The sequence below is a fragment of the Cydia pomonella genome, chromosome 4, assembly GCF_033807575.1.
Source record: "Cydia pomonella isolate Wapato2018A chromosome 4, ilCydPomo1, whole genome shotgun sequence".
Classification (NCBI taxonomy): domain Eukaryota; kingdom Metazoa; phylum Arthropoda; class Insecta; order Lepidoptera; family Tortricidae; genus Cydia; species Cydia pomonella.
Genome location: NC_084706.1, coordinates 379478 through 400721, shown reverse-complemented (window position 1 = coordinate 400721; position 21244 = coordinate 379478). Strand labels below are relative to the sequence as shown.

Below are 21244 nucleotides of genomic sequence, written 5' to 3'. Positions count from 1 at the left end.
AGCAAAATTGAAACTTATAACCGCGCATGAACCGTGAATCTTATTTGCGCGCCGCGGTTTTATGACCCAGCTGTGAGTGCCGGCACAGGGTTGTCACTTGACAAGGTTTTGTACCTATACCTACTGATTATTTTTAAGGTAAATAAGTATGTAGACCGCCTGTTGTTACCTGGTTCTATTTTCCTTTAAAATTCATTTGTAGTTTTACATGTATGTAAAATGTATAATTGTTGGTGCAATAAAGAATATTTACTTACTTACTTACTTACTTACTATGTAGGAATTACAAACGTTGATTCTGTAAACATAAAATTTTTATCCGGAGATAGTAATAGTATGTCTGATTCTCACGGAAGTATATGTCGGTCAGTTCCTAATACTGTTTCTTGGCAACCGATATTCAATAAATTCTCTCTTCACTGGATCAGTGACCCAAACAGGATCTTGGCCTCTGACACAAGAGAGCGCCACTCTGCCCTATCCTGCGCCACTTCACGCCAGTTGGGTATTCCGAGGGCGAACAGGTCTTTTAGGACTTCGTCGCTCCAGCGATATCTGGGACGCCCAGACGGACGTTTTCCACCCGGGTGCCCCACATACGCTCTTCAATAAATTAAGGATGTTTATTTTAACTCTTACTAAGTAAGGACTCCGGGAACTAAAGAAGAAATGCGAACCGATCGGGCGCCGCCGCCTTTACGCTTGCTTCCAAGACGACGCGCCATAATCATAGTCTAAGAGCTGGCAACTTAATTATGATAATTGTTAAGTTAGTTTATTGGACCGATGGGCGTTTAACTGGGTATTTGTAACGAAATAAAATACAAATAGGTACAAAAATTAAAAGTGTTTATTACAACATTATCTTTTAATTGTTTAACTTTTAAGTATTGTTTTAAAAGTTCGATTATTAAATCTTAGAGTCGAAAATATACAATCTTAATAAATAGTCGGCAGCGACACAAACATGGCAATTACCTACGTAAATGAATCTCTTGCAGTAATTTAAATATTTCACTTCGAGGGTGTCCGTGTAAATAGTGCTTAAAATTGTGTGTAAATGCAATCCCTAATTTTTGAACGTACTCATTTATTTCCTGAGAAGGCACTTGGCGGCAAAATTTGTTCAACCTCTCGTGCTTCGAGGCTCTCGCACGCTCAAAATTCCACTATTTAAACCACTCGCTATGCTCGCGGATCAATTTTGAAATCTTTCGCTGCCTCGGGTCTCAATATAATCACAAGAAGTTAAACAACAACTTTGCCCCTTGTATAATAAAGAACTATTTAACCACACCTATGCGAGGAAACTACAATCTGTTTTCATTGCAACAATTCTTATTACTTATATGTAATAAATATTAATTATATGTAATATTTATTATTCAAAATAATTGTTTAAGTATTATTAGTCTATCCAACAAGCTAATGAACGCGTGAACAACAAATCAAGATCTAATACTTTAACTCTCTAGAGGATAACATGCAACTTTACTCACTGTTTTTAAAGGGTAAAATCAGCCTTTACGAGCGGGTGTGGTGAAAAATATGTTTTTTTTAATACTACGTCGGTGGCAAACAAGCATACGGCCCGCCTGATGGTAAGCAGCCTCCGTAGCCTATGTACGCCTGCAACTCCAGAGGAGAATGAATTTTGTGTGAATGTCGAAATTGTTGAAAAGAAAGTACAATTCGCGAAAAGGTCACTAGCTCTTATACTATATCAATCATCAACCTACTTGACGACGTAATTATAGGTATCTTCTTGTTTAATATTTTGTGATACATTGTTGTTGATATATGTGTGTACCTATAAGTTATTCATAAGGAATAATTTAGTAGGTGCTTAATAGACCTTACCCAGGCTATTGAAAAATTCTTAGAAGTAGGTATTTACCTAGTCTAAGCTTAGGAATGCATAATTCATTTTAATTTGGTCTAAAGCGCTTAAGTTTTATTCAAACAAAACGAATCAAAATGTTATCGAATTTTATTAATGAGATGTTATGGTTTAAAGTTTAAATTCATCAAAATGACTTAACTTTCAATATCGTCCAGAATTTAATAAAATGTTATATCTGCTTCCTTGTTCTTCCATTTATTCAGACATCAGTAAACAGAACAATATTTTTTATACGGATTAGATCGAGATTTAGGTTTCGAATCCATTGCGTATTTTCAAATTTGCGCGAGCGCCACGTGACACGACTATCGTGATCGTGCGAGCCGAGCGGCAGCCCGCTGCTATACGCCTGCCCGGGAGGCGCGCCGGCCAAATATACCTAAACTGCGTAGTGACACCCCCCTGGCGCAGCGGCGGAAAGCGCCGAAATTTTGAAACAATATGTAAATATAAGAGCTTCGGTAGAGAGTACCATTTTGTACCATTTTGCGTCGAAACTCTAGGTCCTAGGCACAGCATCTTTGGTACAATGCCTCAAGGGCCTATTTTAGATTTAAGCTAGTTATAGTAATTCTTCTGTATATATCCATTATATATATTGTTATTGTAAATAAATATTTGCTTTGTTACAACATAATCACTATTTACAGAATTATTTTGTTAAAGTAGATAAGCGAAGTAGACTAGTAGATAACAGTGCCGGCTCCACATCAGTAAGCTGCCCTAAGGAGATTAACTCCTTAGGGCAAACGCAACGGAGCTCAACCTGTTAGGTAATGAAGTTACGTGGGAGCCCCATTGTAATTTGTAGTTAAAAGTTATTCCTAAAAAAACAGTAGTCTTAATAAATTCTGGATTTTAAATATTCAATTTTTTTTTTTTTTTTATTTGAATCAAAAGAAGATTACAAAAAGCCTTAAACTACTAATCTGCCAAACTGCAGTACAGTTTGTTGGCAGAAAAAAAAAACTAAATCTACCCTCCATCAACTAGTATTGTAAATATTAATAACTATAGCCGCTTTTGCATACGTATGTATATTGAAACCTTGGTATGTTAAAACTTAAACTTCAGAGTGGTTATCACATACTGTTATTGATCACAGGTCATTGTATTATGTAATTCAAGCTAACATTAACATTGTAAATTAAAATAACTGCTAAGTTTAAGCTAGTTATTGGTTTAGTTTAGTCGCTGTAGAACCCTTGTCAATAAATGATTTTACACATATAAGCGAAACAAGCCTGTCCATTTAATATTAGGCTTAATTTTCAGTTGATGAATTTGCTACTGAGAACCGTATACATTTCGTTTTACTGGGATTCAGTACTAGATAATTGGCAGCAAACCACTCAGATATCAGGGAAAGGGTTTGTACATCAAAGCTCAATATATTTCGTATTAACATTATTGAACCATAAAGAAGTTTCGTGAGCAAACATAACAATACTTTATCTTCGGCTTACCATATATCAGGTCATTGACATACAGAAGGAATATATAAAATGGGTATAAAATAGATCCTTGAAGTACTCCCATCTCCACTGCTATTTCAGACGACTTTACCTTTAGATTTCTCTGTGATATGTAGACAATATGATCTAATAAGATTTAATGCAAGTTCTTTAATACGATAACAATAAGGTTTACTAATTAGAATATAGTGGTCTGCACAATCAAAAGCTTTAGAGAGGTCGCAAAATACGCCAATTGTGTCATCCGACTCCTCCCATGCCTGCAAAATGAATTTAATCAAACTGGAACCAGCATCAGTAGTAGAAGTAGATCTGCTTTTCGTGAAGCTACAATAGTGGACACGAGGTTTGTCCTATTCCGATTATGCTAGTAATTTTTATTTTTTTACCGGAGTTACTCGGCATGCATTTAGTGATAAAAAATATAATGCCGTTATTTTTTATCATATTAAATATCAGTGTCTCGTTTTTACGTAACGTGATAACGTATAGTACAAGTCATGTCATGTAAAGTCAACGTTTTTCAGTTGATTACAACATAATGTTGCTTACTCATGCTATTGCACACAGGCCCTGTTAACGGTATACTAACTTAAATGTAAAACAGCGCATGTACCTAAATTTCATCGTCCTACGAGTACTTAGTTTTTATTACTTTTCATGATAACTAGTTACATAGCATAGACGCGGTAGACGCGGTGATAGCCGAGTTAATCTGACGTCTGACTTTCAATTTGGAGGTTGCGGGTTCAAATCCTGGCTCGTACCAAAAAGTTTTTCAGATCTTATGTACGGAATATCATTTGATATTTACCACTAACTTTTTGGTGAAGAGAACCATCGTGAGGAAAGCTGCATACATCCGCGAAGAAATTCAAAGGTGTATGTGAAGTCTCCAACCCGCATTGGGGTAGCGTGGGGACTATAGTCCAAACCCTCTCGCACAGCAGTGGGATCTATATGGGCTGAATTATTATTTAATATATTATAGCGACCATATTGCTCCTTGGTATAAGATGATGCCACTGCTCATAAAAAATTAAGATTCAAGATTCTAAAACTTCAAAGAAACATATAAAACTTCTTCTTTGTCCTCGCCTTGTCCCATATCAGTTGGGGTCGACTCTCCTAATCAATCTTCGCCAGGCCATTCTATCCTGGGTCGTCTGTGGATCTAACTGGGGTGACTTTAGATCTTGGTTTATTTTAGATGCCCACGTATCTCGGGGCCTGCCTCGTCCTCTCGGTCCGGTTTCAATGTCAAGCACTGTTCAAGTCATGTGCTCTTTTGGGCGTCTCATTACATGACCATACCACCTCAATCTAGACTCACATATTTTCTCCGGAATTGGTCTTACTCGGAAGGTACCGCGTATGTACTCAATTCTTATTTTGTCGAGCAGAGTAACGCCTCCTGCCCATCGCAGCATTTTCATTTCTGCTACGTGCAGTTGATCTTCCTGCTTCTTTTTAAGGAGCCAGCATTCCGCACCATATAGCAAGGCTGGTCTAACCGCAGTCTTGTAGACTTTTCCCTTTACCGGAATAGGCATCTTGGGGTCGCATAATATGCCTGTGAGTTCTCTCCACTTTATCCATCCGGTACTGATGCGGTTCGAGATGTCGGGTTCTATGATTATCACATCACTTAAGAAACATAAAACAAAAATACAAAATACTAAACCAATATATACATGACATATCTGCAAAATATATTAATTACACCAGTTTATTTATACCTTTACATTGAAATCGATAAAATAAAGCCCTTAAAAATAAAAAAGAGATTGTCCTATCAGATCACTATACATTCATAAAAGATGCTCGCAAAGATGACCGCAAAGAAAATGAAGACCTTGATAATAGACTTCTAGAACATACCCTTGCAAAATTTATACCTAATAAAAAAACGAGCGATCGAGAGATCCATCGCAGCCAAGATGAAAACGTAGTCCTCAAATTGGCTCTCGGTTATTTCAACAAAAAAGATCACTTCGATTTACCCCATTAGTATTCAAGTCATGCGACGGCTGTGGCAATGGCAGCTTCACCAAAATCCGCCAGGCTAAACCGGTTGTCAATTTTAGTACTGAGATACAAAGAGAGCGCCACTAGTATAAACGAAGTTTTGAAAGAGGCATTTTTTGTATGGAGTTAGCGTTCTTCTCGTGAGTATTGTATTCTTTGATGCCACCTAAAAAGTCTAGTTTTTGAAGGTAGGTTTACGTCAAAAAAGTCAAAATTTCTTGTGAACCGTTTGGATCTATTACAAAAATACACAAACATAAAACTGATTTATGAGCAATTTAGACGAAAATTGCGTTTTATTTGATTATACATTGGACAGTCGCCATCAGATATTTCTATGCATCCAAGGTGCCCAAATATATCTGAGCAATACTAAATTTCAATAAATTCTGCACACTGCAAATGCCATATTCATCTGAACTGTTGGAATGGCAAAAAAATTTGAGCATGTATTTTTTCAATAAATTCTTAGCATACTTCCAGTCAAAAATATCTGATCATGTAAAATGTCAATTGTATCTAAGCAATAACTCAATAAGAACGTTCACAAAGATCTGCGCATTAAAGCAAAACATGCCTTTAGCCTTTGTGTTAAGGTTAAATATTAGAACAATAAATGAAATTTTTGACACCTATAAATACAAAATTTGTTCAGAGTTCGGAAATCGAAATTATGCGTTTTCACTTCGTTATCGAGTGGACATAAGGGTGTTATGAGCGTGGCAAAGTAGTTTTGATTGATACTTGATAAATATGCGTGATTCCGCCAATCGTTGTCAAACTTGTCATAATCGAAATGTATTGAACGGTTTAGATAAACTACGAGTATTATTTAATGAATAATAAATAATTAATTAATGATTTACGAATAAATGGGTTCAATATTAAATACTACGAAGTTATCATCATCATCATGAGCCAAATAACGTGAACTGATGGATACAGGCCTCCTCCATGCAGTTTTATGGAGGGAAATGGCATAATCGCCGCGTTTGGCAGGCGGGTTGGCAATCGCAGTCAGATGGCTTTTGTTCCACGAAGTGTGCTGCTGCCTGCCCTCCGGTCTACAGTCCCTTAAGCCACTATTTCGCATTTCCGATTTAGGAAGCCAATTTAGAAAATTAGGATGTGAAATAGCTGATTGGGGTGAAGGAGAGGTCGATGGAGGCAAGTTAAACCAAACCAAGGTAAAATAATAAAGAAAAAGTGGCGTGATTTTACTGAGGGCCGGGACATTAAATTACTTTACATAAAGTTAGAAAAATGTGTTTTTAATCACTGATCACAGATCATAATATTATTCTGTGTATACTTAGACTACGGTGACTGCCTAGCTGGGCCGTGTGCTTGTTTTCCACCGTCATAGTATAGAAATCGCCAAGTTATTTTGAACGTATTTAAATCTATTTTTAGGTTCCATTTTGCAATTTATGCTACGGTACCCAAAAAACAGGAAAGTTTGTTCCAGAAAATATGATGCTCTGGCGGGAAAGACCGAATCTGCGGTTTGCTTTTGAAAAAGCTGTTGGTATAATTTAGTTACTCAAACTCAACACGCCAAGCAGTTCTTAACAAAGACGCTAGTATTGGGAGTAGTTATTACGTTGAATGGTATGGTATATTATGTGGTCAGGCAACATTGATTGGGGCAGTTTCCTGCAATTTAGACTTGTCAAAACTATGAATGTACGAAGTAGGTATTAGTTTATTTCATCCTATCTGAAAAGGCACTTGAAAATCGTGTCTAATCAACACATTTCTGCGACTATGCTCTACTATAAGTGCTACTTTAATGACACCTAAGTTTCAGCGGCCAGCATTTGACTTATACATATAGTTATTATTTTATTATTATTTATTTATTAGCTTGAAAAAGATACAGCTTACACAAATAAAGGGTCCCACAAAACAGTTTTCACGGTTTGACTGTGGGATTAAGTTGACTTAACCAATTAGAGAAGACTGTTAGTAATTTGTCTTTGATTTGAAAACTCCTTTGCATACTCTTAATAGTCTAATCGTTTTTCCATATTTAATATTGACAATTTTTTCTGTCAGATTTCAATAATCTGCAGCTTTTGTGAAATACATTTGCGATTTTAAATTGAATAATGGCATATCCGTATCGTATTGACAACGATGTTAAAAAGAAAATAATAGATTTGAAAAATGATGGCTTACCCGTTACAGATATTGCCAACGAACTCGGAATAGCAGTAAGTACTTTGAAATCGTTTTCTATTTTATCTACCGCTATAAAGAAGACTGGTATTAAAAATATGTGTTTTTTTACAGAGAAACACCGTCTATTTATGGTTAGAAAGGTTCCAGCAGGAAGCTGGACTAAGCAACCACGTGTCATTTGGGCGTCCAAGGTCGACAACGCGTCTCCAAGACGTAAATATATTAGAAAAGGCCCGGAACGAACGTTTCATTAATACCACCCAGTTTTCTGGTGAATTCAATGTCTCAAGTAGTACAATACGAAGACGGCTCAAAGAAGGAGGTTTACAAAACCGAGTGCCTGCGCGGAAGCCAGCTCTTACCCAAAGACATATGGATGAAAGGCTGCAGTTTGCAGTCTCCAATCGCAATAAAAACTTCGATGATGTCCTTTTTATGGACGAAAAGGTGTTTTGTTCGTCTGACAATGGCAGGTTAACACTATGGAGGCCAGATAATACTCGATACCATGCACGACATGTAGTACCTGATAGACGTAGCGGACGGATAACTATTGGCTTCTGGGGTTGGATGTCGAAGGATGAATGCCAAGGATTATGTGGAAATACTCGAAGATTCATTCCTGCCCAGTGTAGACATATGTTATCCGAACCGTCGTGTGACATTTATGCAAGACAATAGCTCTGTTCACAACTCTCGGCTAGTGCAAGCATGGCTTCATGAACACAGAGAGACAATTACACGAATCAAAATGCCCGCGAAAAGTCCAGATCTCAACCCAATAGAGAATTTGTGGGGGAAAATGGTCCAGGAGTGGGATACTGACCAGTGTAGGATGAAAGAACAATTAAGACGACATGCACTCGCTGTGTGGGAGTCTTTCAGGGGCCGCGATTACTGTGCGAAACTTGTGGGCTCCATGAAACACCGGCTGAGGGCGGTGAGGAATGCTGATGGTGGTTACACTAAATACTGAAGACAATTTTAATAAAATACGAGTATGTATACATTAAGTTTTAGTACTCGGTACTTAGAAATTATAATAAATAAAATTAATACAATAAAATTAATTGATAGTTTTATTCCAATGTTAGTTGGTCTTGACCAACCCTTAACCCTTGGCTTAGGAGTTTCAAAATGTAGAGCGGTATCGAATTTAGTGCGAAACCACTCTTACTTAAATACTAACTACCTTATAAAGATGCCTGTCCACTGCATTCGAGTGATAAAAAAATAACCAATCGAATACATACAATGCAAATATTATTTACGAGCACCCCGTCCCGCTTCGCAGGGTTCACGGCAATTTTTAGTACGGATCCCTAATATTTCTCTAATTAGTTTCAATTTTAGGTGCACACAACTTAATTGTCAAATAAAAGTTAAATCGGTGGTCAGGTGTGTGACGACAATTAAGCATGAAATCTTTATGAGGGTCAACTTTATTCACGAATTTATAGTACAATAACGCATAATGTTTATGAATTAAGCACAAAAAAGTAGTTTAAGTTTAAATTTAAAGCTTAATTGTCGTCACAACACTGACCACCGATTTAACCTTTTTTTGACAGCTAAGCTAATTGGGTGACCCTGAAAGTGAAAAAGCCCTAATATGTATAGCCTATGATACTCGCAAAGAGTGTAGCTTACCAACGGTGAAAGAATTTTTCAAATTGAAATAGAAATAGAAACATTTATTGCAAACCATGGTACATACAGTAGTTACAAATATAAAAAATAGAATCACATGGCACCCTGGTAAGGTATGGCAAGTATTCTTGCTACAGTTTGTCCAGTATTTTCGGAGCCTATTCAATACAAACAAACAAATCTTTCTTCTTTCTAATATTAGTATATATAGTACAGTCGCCATTAGATATATGTGAGCTTTTTTTAGAAGTACTCATAAATATCTGAACACGTCTCTATTTCCAAAGCGTTAGAGTCCATGTTCAGATATTTATGAGCACCCTGATAGCTCAGATGTATCTGATGGCGACTGTACTAGCGGCCCGTCCCGGCGTCGCACGGATCGTAGCTTTCCAATGGTGAAAGAGTTTTTGAAATCGGCACAGCAGTTTTTAAGTTTATTCATTACTAAACGTATAAAAATCTAAAAACATAAATCTAACAATTATACGACGTAAGGCATATAATATACAGTATATTCTTCTCAAATGAACAGATATTTGTGAACGCCTTTGTTGCTTAGATACGTTTGGTATTTTGTTCGATCAGATATTTTTGACTGGACGTATGCAAAGAAATTATTGAAAAACAGCATGCTCAGATGTTTATGGCATTGCAGTAGTTGCGATATAAATGGCATTTGGAGAGTGCAGAATTTATAGAAATTTAGTCTTGCTCAGAAATATTTGGACACCTTGGCCGCTCCGATATATCTGATGGCGACTGGACATGTTAGCTTATTTTGCAAGAAATTTTGGGAGTAGTGTCTTTTTGATAGGCGTACGATATTTTTTTCATTGGTACGATAATTTTGACACTCAAATACGATAATTCTCTTCCGCACACCTGGCAACACTGCTGCAGATATCTGTCATTGTCCCGGTCCGGTCAATCAATGAATCAATGTCAAATAAAAAAAAACGGTTTGCGTTTTGAGTAAGTAGATGAAACGAAACAAATTAAAATTTAATTGATTTTACGTACCGAAGACACTTTCGCGAGTGTAAGACGTTTATTGATCGTTTCTAAGTAATTAAGAACCGCAACCTCATAATAATGAGCGAGATTGGTGCTGAAGATTTAATGAGCACGGTGATAAGATATGGCCTATACCTTGGTGCAGCTTTTCAAGTGATATGTCTACTGGCTTGTGTTGCTTTGACCGACGAACAGTGTGAGCCGATTGATAATGAAAAGGTGATCAAATTATTGTTTATGCCTTTCCTTACCGGAGTTCCTAAGGGCTCCTTCCATATGAATTTCCACAAAATTGCGCTATATTTTAAAATTTTTATAACTGTTGACCAGTGATACAAAAATATTTGAATTATTCTATAAAAGTTTATTTGTAAAACATAGGTGAAACTGTTACAGTGGTGTACAAAATTATCAATTTGGTATCACTAGTTATGTTTTGCCTTTTGGCGTACAAAAACATGTCCTTAAACTAATTTATACAATATCTTAACTAGGTAATTAATAAAACATAAAATTAAATATTGATATTTTTAAATAATAACAGTTAAATCATTCATTATATAAATTAAAAACATTTCCAATACATTATCTGTCGTGAATTTTCTTTTAAATATAAATTAAATCTAAATTACAATGATTTTGTATGTCAAAAAATCTAATATTCAATAAAAACATTTATCAATAAGTAGATTACCTAGCTTTTTCTTAAATTGTTGTATTGGCAATGTTTTAATTCTATCTGGCAATTTATTATAGATTTTGGTCGCTAAACATAATACACTTTTTCTTTTAGAGCGGTGTTTGCTCTTTCTGTAGTATATAAAATGCAAATAGGAATGACCTGGTTTCTTTTTGTGCAAGCTGCTTTTTAATTTGTAATGAAAGAAAGAGTCGGTCATCCCAATCATAAATAAAGTTATACAATTCAAATAATTAATGCATTTCTGACAACTATTTTTTATGAAGTAATTAAAAGAAACTTTGGTTTGTAATACACTTGGCAGTAATTATCCTTCTCTAACTTCAAGCTATCTCCATACCAAATACCAGTAGGGATACTGAATAAATTATATGATATGATATGATAGGGATAGTAACTGTTGTAGGCGGGGGTACCCAAACAACCAGTTGCTGTTCCAAAATCAGTTTGCTAGCTCTATCCTAGAATAACACTGAAAATACCTTCATTTGCAAGGGAGTAAAACTACAAAAAAAATTTAGGAAATCCTTAGTGAAAGGCTAGGTCTGAAGAAACATGATTGTGTCTGTAGAATAAATGTTTGTAATATTTTGTGTTTTACTCCTCCTATTCTTCCTCGTGTTGTCCCAGCATTTTGCCACGGCTCATGGGAACCTGGGGTCCGCTTGGCAACTAAACCCTGAGAAGTGGCGTAGGCGCTAGTTTTCACGAAAGCGACTGCCATCTGACCTTCCAACCCAGAGCGTAAACTAGGCCTTATTGGGATTAATCCGGTTTCCTCACGATGTTTTCCTTCACCGAAAAGCGACTGGTAAATATCAAATGACATTTCGTACATAAGTTCCAAAAAACTCATTGTTATTAGCCAGGGTTTGAACCCGCGACCTCTGGATTGCAAGTTGCACGCTCTTACCACTAGGCCACCAGCGCTTCCTTGTGTTTTACTATAATTTACTATTTATTTTCAGGAATACACGGACAGTGATGATTCCAGCTCAGAACAGTCATCTCCGGTACGACAAGCCAATCGTCCACGTCGGCATGACAAGAGGAAGCGACGTTAGTTAGGTACAACACCTAAAAATTACTTACTTGTGTAGCTATTGCTCAGTACATCTTACGTAAATGTTAGAATTGTCAAATATAAATATGGCAACTATGCATGCCATAAGGGCGGCACATTTAGCTGTTGTTTATTTTAATCATTTCAAAATGTGAATAAATATGAGCATATTTATTCACATTTTGAAAGGCAGACTTCAAAGGGCTATGAAGTGTGCCTTCCTGAGTAGCCTGTGTTGTACCTGATAAGTACTGCCCTACAACCATGCATAAGAACTGTGTTAAATTGTAAAACCATTGATGTTTGAGGGGCATTCCACAAAAAGGTTTACTTTGTCGGGAATGTAACATGTATGGCAGCTACCTTAATAACCTGCAGGAATCTGTATCATATATTGTTTAATTGAAAGCTAACTTATTCAACTACATCATGCCAAATATCAGCTTCTTAACTTTATCTAAGCTGTTAAAGAAATAGCGTCACATACATGTAATTTTTCTGGAATGCCCCTTGTTAGGTAGGACAAAGTAGCATCATCCATGTAAGCTCATTTAACTTGTTTATCCATTAATGCCTGATATGGATTATATATATGAAGGAAAGTTTTAAGTCACAAGGCCTTTCTTTTGTCTTGGCTCCACAAATACCAACTAAGTATGTAGTTTTCTACTATGTTATGAATAATAATTACTTGTATTATTTTTACTGTATTGCACAAGTTAAATTGAAATATTAAGTGCACAATAATTACTCAGTCTCCAATTTTATATACCTTATGACATATGAAGGATACACTAAGGAATAGTAATATTAAATTGCAGTATTATCGAAAAAACATTGCCTAATGAACTTAATATTTCCTTTCGACTTTATCATATAAAGATATATTGTTATGTTGTATTATTAAGTCTATTTTGTTGAAAATTTTGACTTAAAAAATGAGGCACAATCTCTGGCATCCATTTTGTAGATAATTTTGGCCGAGCGTTAGCGGAGGTCTCCAATTCAGCTTGGGAAAAAATGCGGATGTTCTCCTCTACAGTTTTCATGAAATAGTTATTGGGAGCAGGTTCGATGGTTAAATAGATTTTTTTCGGTTGATTCAGTTTTTGGAAAATGTCGGAGCTATAGGGGTTCGCGAGTTCTACAGCTCAGAGCCACTAGTATTTACCAGAGGTCTACAGCTCAGAGCCACTAGTATTTACCAGTCTTAAAAAGAGAGCAAGGAAGCAATAGGACATAGCGCCCTAAGGGCGGTAAGAAGTTATAGTATGATTTGAACGCTATTTAATTATCAGGTCTAGGCAGAAGGTTGCAGGCGTCCGAAGAAAACACGTAGATAGAAGAAATGAACAAAGATATAATGCAGAAAGAACCAGGACGATACAGAAGATAGGAAATTAGAAATTGAAGCGATACGGTTATACAAATAAGATCACGTTTTGATAGCGCGCGGCGAAACTGGTGCGAAGTGGCACGTGCTCTGTCGGGCGGCCGTGTCCACTGCTCCGCGCCTGCCTAGAGATGGGTAGGGGTGAGTAAATACTAAGTATTTACTGAGTATTTATTTAGTATGTACTCAAAGCTAAGTATTTACTCAGTATTTACTCAAAGCTAAGTATTTACTCAGTATTTACTCAAAGCTAAGTATTTACTCAAAGCACCCTATAAATACTCGTATTTACTCATTGAGGTGAGTAAAAACGATTGCTAATAAAATATTGAAAATAGTGAGATTTAAGAACTAAATTGTTTTTTATTGAAGAGTGTTAACGTATATTAAGAATATTTACATAATAAAAAGGACGCTTAATTTTTGAAAAAAAGCGTAATCATCAATAAGAGGCAATTTGTGATAATGCGTAGTTAAAGTTACAGAGGGATAAACATTATTTCGGCCTTTAGAAACGGGGTTTTTCCAAAAGTATTCAATTTATCCAAAAAAGTGTTTAGAAACATTCAAGTTATTTTTAAAGACTCATTTAACTTCGGTGGTTTTTGACTTTTTTTGTGACAATTAGTTACATGTAAGGAGTAAAAAATGATAATAAACGAGTAAATACTGCTAAATTGAGTAAAAGTAGGCGAGTAAATACTGAGTATTTACTCGCCCACTAGGCCTGCCTGGCTGGACCAGTTGCTAGAGGTTGGCGCGCACTGCATGGTATGCGCCCATAAGGGGATTATAATACTAATAATCCGTTTATTTAAGACAACATAGGTCCTACGAGTATCACATTGCAATGTAAAAAAGGAAAAATTAAAACTGTAAAGACAATTTGAAATATTTGAACATTACGGTCATTTACAAAATAAGACACACATTTTTTCACTTTGGAAGTGTCCCTCGCGCAAACTATTTAGTTTAGAAAAAAATGATATTAGGAACCTAAATATAATTTTTGAAGACCTATCCATAGATACCCCACACGTATGGGTTTGATGAAAAAAATTTTTTTTTTAATTTTGTGACGTACCGTGAAATACGCCAACTTTGCCCACTTTTTTGGGAAAAACTAAAAAATTTCTAGTTTTTTGTATGAAACCTCGGAAATATTTATGTATCTGTGGTAACACCGAGATCATGCGCATTTAAATTTAACTGCAAATTTAACTTTAGTCAACGTTTTCTCCATCATATGACCGATTTTGAGGTCGGGTAAAGTTATCTGGACTTTTAGCCAACATTGCCCACCGTGATTTTTAGCGCAACTATAGACCTTATTTGGTTGCCATAAAAACCAATGAAAGTATTTTGGCAATGAAGGCGATCGGTTCAAAAATTTACTCGACATAATAATACATACTCGAAATACTTTCCTATTAAAATGAGTGGGCAATGTTAGCCTGTACATTTTTTCTTCTTCATACAAACGGCGTGTAGCGATTTAAAAGTGCTAGGGTTGTCAAAATTGAGAAGATAATAAAAACTGAACATTAATTTGCACAAAGTTGGTAGGGTAGGTAAGAAACAAAAAATATTAATAAGGCGCAAAGTTGTTTATTTCAATAACGTTATATAAAAATCTAATAGCAGAATCTAATAGCTTTTTTTCGCTGACTGTGCTTTTTGTTGACTGTACTTGTATTGTCAACTGAGATCTATATATGTACCAACCAAATTTCAATTGGTTACCTTAAGTTTTCTGAAGTGGCCATTACTATTTTTTTTTTTAATAGACACATAATGGAGTTCAGAACTCTAGCTACTTTTTTAATTACTTGTGGTTTTGTAAAAATATTTTTTTGAATATTTATTTTGACATAACACACGTTTGAACGCATTTATAGCTTAGATGCCTTAGTCTGTCGTAAAAAAGTAAAAATGTCGAGTTGACAGCTGCCAGTTGCCAAATGTCACACACTGACACACACAGCTGAACCGCGTACAAACAAAGTCGTAGTTGTAACCAATGAGGAAGCAATATTTGACAACTGGCAGCTGTCAACTCTACGTTTTTCACTTTTTTACGGAAGACTAAGGCATAAGGCAAATGCGTTCAAACGTGTGGTATGTCAAAATAGTTATTCAATTTTTTTTCTGAAAAACGGCCAGTAATCAAAAATGAAACTATAGTTTTCGACTCCATTATATATTAACCATAGAAAAAAAAAAGAATTCCTCATGCGGAGACGATCCCGGTTGAACCAGAATGTCACTACCAGATTGTATTGTCACTGGTAGTAGAAGTAGAAGTAGTATGCTATAATCTCAGCTCAATCGGATACCAAAAAGTGGTCGAAAAATGGCTTGCAAGATTTGATCCGAACATATGTACGTACATACAAATATTGCAAGATTTGCACATTAATAAAAAAAAAAGTTTGTAAAAAAAAGTGTCAACCCTAAGCATTTTTTTACTACGGGCAATGTTGACACTCATACGACGGTACATTACTGGGTAATTTTGCCCATCAGCATAACTTTTGCAATATACTAGTTACAGTAACGAACCTAGCATCAAAATACTCAGCTCATGGTTTTACATTACATACAATCGATTCAACATACCTGTGTATTCGCCATGATGTACAATTCCCTTCCAAAATTTCTCAGTAATTGGCCCGCAAAAATACACTCCGTACTCGACAAGTCCCGACTGGTTACTGAATGAAGTCAGGAGTGCACGCGCTATTCTGTGTTGCCACAGGTATAGTTTACTTTCTACCAATGTCATCAATGTTGCCATAATTTTGTAACTTTTTTAGATATTAGTAGATTGCCTTAGAAATTGTGTTTTGGGCAATGTTCCCCCTGGTGGCAAACTTGGCGTATTTAACGGTATTAAAAAAAAAACTACTTACTCGATCACGTTCAAACCAATTTTCGGTGGAAGTTTGCATGGCAATGTATATCATATATTTTTATTACATTTTTCATTCTGTTATTTTAGAAGTTACGGGGGGGGGGGGGGGGGGACACACATTTTACCACTTTGGAAGTGTCTCTCGCGCAAACTATTCAGTTTAGAAAAAAATGATATTAGAAACCTCAATATCATTTTTAAAGACCTATCCATAGATACCCCACACGTATGGGTTTGATGAAAAAAGATTTTTTGAGTTTCAGTTCTAAGTATGAGGAACCCCCAAAATTTATTGTTTTTTTTTTTCTATTTTTGTGTAAAAATCCTAATGCGGTTCATAGAATACATCTACTTACCAAGTTTGAACAGTATAGCCCTTATAGTTTCGGAAAAAAGTGGCGGTGACATAATCGGACAGACAGACGGACATGACGAATCTATAAGGATTCCGTTTTTTTTTTTTTTTTTTTTATAACGATAGGCAAGCGTTTGACCACGATCTCACCTGATGGTAAGTGATGATGCGGTCTACGGTGGAGCACGCTTACCTATGAGATACCTATTTACCCTAGCCTTGAAGAGACCCAGATTGTACTCATGCGGAAACACAGACTCGGGCAGGGCATTCCACTCCTTGGCAGTTCGCATAAGAAATGTTGAAGCAAAACGCTTCGTGCGTATTTGTGGAATACCTACCATGAAGCGGTGCCGGAGTGCCGATTGTCTGGTAGTCCGATGGTGAAATGGGGACGGAGGAATAAGGTTGTGCAGTTCCTCGGCACACTCTCCGAAATGTATCCTGTAAAAGATCGTTAGGCTGGCAACCTTGCGACGATGCTCCAGACTTTGGAGTCGAGCATTCGTCAGATCGTCATCATTAATGATTCTCTTGGCTCTCCTCTCAACTGACTCGAGTGCCTCAAGCTGGTATTTTGCTGAACCATCCCACAGATGCGAACAGTATTCCACACACGATCGCACTTGTGCTAGGTAAAGGTCGAGCAGTTGCCTAGGTGTAAAATACTGCCTCACCTTGTTGAGGATGCCCAGCTTTTTTGCTGCTAACTGTGCTTTCGACTCGATGTGCGGGCCGAAGTTGAGTTTCGAAGTCAGCGAGATTCCGAGAAGCTCAAGATGGTCGGTTATCGGAAGGGATACATTTCGGAAAGTAGGAGTCAGATGGAATGGACTCCGTTTGGCGGAGATAAGACACGCCTGGGTCTTACTAGCATTGAACGAGACCAAATTTTCTTCACCCCAATCAGAGACTGCCATTAGTGACACGTTCATGCGTTCGACCATTGCCTCCCTGAGCGACTGTATTTGGACTCCACTAGCTCGTGAATTGGGTATGTAGCTTTCAACAACCGTAGTGTCATCTGCATATCCGAACGTACCTGGTTTCAGCAGGTCGTTTATGTGGAGCAGGAAAAGGGTCGCTGAAAGCACGGACCCCTGAGGGACTCCGGCATTGATTGCCAATTGATCGGACGAGCAGCCATTAATGACCACACGAATCGATCGATCCCTCAGAAAGTCTGATACCCAGTCACAAAAACTAGGGGGAAAACCGAAGGACGGTAGCTTGCTAATAAGGCCCTCGTGCCAGATCCTGTCAAAAGCCTTCGATATATCTAGAGAGACGGCTAAAGCCTCTCCATTCTTTTCGATGGCCTCACTCCAGATGTGGGTGGCATACGCTAGAAGATCTCCAGTAGACCGGCCTCGGCGGAACCCGTACTGCCGGTCACTGAGCAGGTCGTTCGCTTCTAGGTATGCCAGGAGTCGGTTATTCAGTACACGTTCCATACTCTTACAGAGTATGGAAGTGACCGAAATCGGTCTATAGTTTTTTGCCATTTGGCTACGGAACCCTAAAAACTGAACTGAATAAAATATTTAAAATATAAAATAAAATTAGAATAAAATGATTGTCCAATAAATTAAAATATATGAATAAAAATGTCAGAAATTTCAAATTAAGTAGATACAATCACATTAGTAACGCGGGTCTATTTGAAGCCCGACGCCGAAGGAAGGCTTTCAATGAGTCGAGTTTGTAATCCCCTTACTGCCCGCAATGTTTTTCATCACATTTCCGAGGAAGTAAAAAACACAAGGCAAAAAGTATGTAAGATACTTGTAAAAGTACTTAACCAAGATAGGCGATCAGCCGCGCCAGCTTCGTACGCTGCCGGCCGGTCAGCGACATCTCGTATTTGCTCCTTGCTAAATTCAGATTTTGGACTTATTTCTCGATTGTGGCCTCAGTAGCCTATGCAGACTAACAAGCAACGCTAAGCGGTCTTCGTAGTCTATGGATATTGCTATTTTAGGAGGGTCACGTGCGCGTTTCTGAACTATAATAAATGTTCTAGTAAAGTCGGGAGCCTACAGTGAAAAGGATACAGACTAACTTCGTCTACGAAATCTTAATTCGACCATTAAAGTCAAAAGTAACTAACCTAACCATAACTCCCGCGGGCTCAATAAGGCCTTCCTTCAGGACCCCTGTATGAAATAAGATCTTTTACGAGCAAGTGTGATGAGAAATTAATTTTTCACCTCAGCAGCTCGAACACGCCTACTTACGTCACTCCAGGAAGTGAGACAAAGTAGCTTTTTAATTTATTGAAGGCCATGAATACATGAATAAAAACTTTACTTGATATTAATTTTTCTTTAATTATATTTTTTTTTTTTTTTTTTTTTTCTCACTACTGGGGTGAAAAGTTGAATGTGTCACACGAGAGCAAAGTTATTTTACATCTCGTGTTTTTGAGTCCCACGTTGAGCGTGAGCGTGGGACTCAAAATCAACACTCGCAAGAAAAACTAACTTTCCTCTCTTGTTGCACAAATAACTATTCTTAAATACGTGTAGAATCATTATTCATTACTGAGAGTCAAAGCAATACTATGCCCAGTGGATCCAAAATGTGTGCAATCATTTTTATTTGTAGGTATTTTAATTGAACCTTTTAAAAGGCATACGGTTGTCAGAAAGTACAGTCGAGTTCATAAATTTGTATGTATATACAGCCTTGGCCAAAAGTATTGAGCATCCACATGCCTTTTTAATATAAAAGTCATAATTTAAAAGCTACATTCATATGTCCTACTATAGAAATATTTTGTACATGTCTATCGGAATAATGAATTATATTTATTGATGTTAAAGGAAATTAAGCAGAAAAATACTATTATTCCTTTTATTGCGAGACCCGACTTTTTCGAGCTTCAGTTTTTTTGTGGACATTTTTATACTCTGTCAAAAATATACAAATTTGTATACATCGTCATATTTTCTTTTAGTCTATTGTCGCAACATCTTTATATTTCGTCTAATATACTTACATGTCGACATTTTTATACTTTCTCAAAATTATACAGGGACGAAATTATGCAAGCGGACATTTGTATACATCGTCATATTTCCTTATAGCCCCAACACGCATAAATCCGGGACCGCCAATATAGGTACCTAATTATGCGAATGCAATAGAGATAAATACAACCTAATACTGAAATTAATAATTGAAGGGAAGCGTGGTCGTGGTAGAAGGCGCACATCATGGACTAAAAATATAAGAGACTGGTTCAAAGTGAAGAGCATAGATGGACTAATTCGCATGACTGAACATAGAGAGACATATAGACATATGGTCGCCAACCTCCTGGACGGAGATGGCACGTGAAGAAGAAATAGAGAAATCGCAGGCGAGTTAATGTACGATAATCTATATGGAAAGCGTGTCTGCTTTAGTATTTATAAGAGTTAACGAGAAGTACTGACTGAATCTCATATTTATTTGTTTATGTGATCTATTAAGTTTTATTATAATATAATTTAGGTAGATGTAACTTTATACTTCTGTATTCGTAAATAAAATATAAACATATCTATAAAGCGTTTATTTGGTACACATGCTGGAGTTATGGCATTATTATTCCTTGTTTACACTTAAAGTATTGAATATCATAAATAAAATAGGTACCTACAGTATATTTTTATACACAAATAAGTTTTTGGCAAAAATTTCAGTTTTGGTACAAGCTTTCATCGCTGACTGTACCTTTCTTTCCACAGGCAAATAATACTCATCGAGACAGCTTCATTGGAAACCGGGGCACAACTTTTCCGCATAAAGCCAAGCAAAAAGAAGGTATTGAGGTAAAAGCTTAGAACACAATTATTGACTCCGTAACTTTGTTTGGACAAGGTAGTTTGGAGGTGAACATATCAAAAGTCACCGGTCGTAGCCCTTGAGCCGAGTGGGAAAGGGGGGGAGAAGGTCCCATTTTTCGGTTTTTACCTATATCTTGGAAACTTTGGATCTTAGCGACATGACTACTTACACAAATCGAAAGCTGATTAAATTGGCTACAAGTTTAATTAAGTCACGTTTTCGATATCTTGAATAGTTTTCGAGATATTCTCTCTTTAATATTTATTTGGGGCTCTCAATGTTATCCTCTGAATGGTGTCAATGTCAATGAGATACTATAAATGAATTCAGCACCCCCATTGATACGAAAAGGATACCTAACACGGCCTAGCAGCTTCACTGGTGTGGATATCATAAAGTCGAGAGCTCTAAATACACTTTCAAGGGCTACGGCAAGGGACTTTGATTTGTTCACCGGGAGGTGCGGAAACTAGGGAAGGAGGAGTTAGGATAACTTGTCCAAACAAAGTTAAGAAGTCAAAAAATTGTGTTCCAAGCAATTCCCTCTATAACTTTCGTTCATAACTTTTAATCAATACATAAATAAATGTATACATGTATATATAAATGCACGTGTCCTAACTGATTGACTAATCAACGCAGAGCCGAAACTACAAATTGGGATGTATGGAAGTAAAACGACCGTGTATTGCTATTGCTGATTTAATACTCGAATAAATAGCCCAATA

At 36.7% G+C, this 21244-nt stretch overlaps 1 long non-coding RNA gene across 2 annotated transcripts; it reads left to right on the top strand.

Annotated features, from left to right (window-relative positions):
• The first annotated feature begins 10009 nt into the window (after window positions 1-10009).
• On the top strand, window positions 10010-20878 carry LOC133516787 (uncharacterized). 2 transcript variants are annotated; one of them, XR_009799280.1, is made up of 4 exons: window positions 10010-10476; window positions 11926-12025; window positions 13319-13554; window positions 20417-20878. It is a non-coding gene; the product is annotated as an uncharacterized LOC133516787 (long non-coding RNA). The 2 variants fall into 2 exon arrangements; XR_009799279.1 differs by lacking the exon at window positions 20417-20878 and having other exon boundaries at window positions 13319-13672.
• The last annotated feature ends 366 nt before the right edge of the window (window positions 20879-21244 follow it).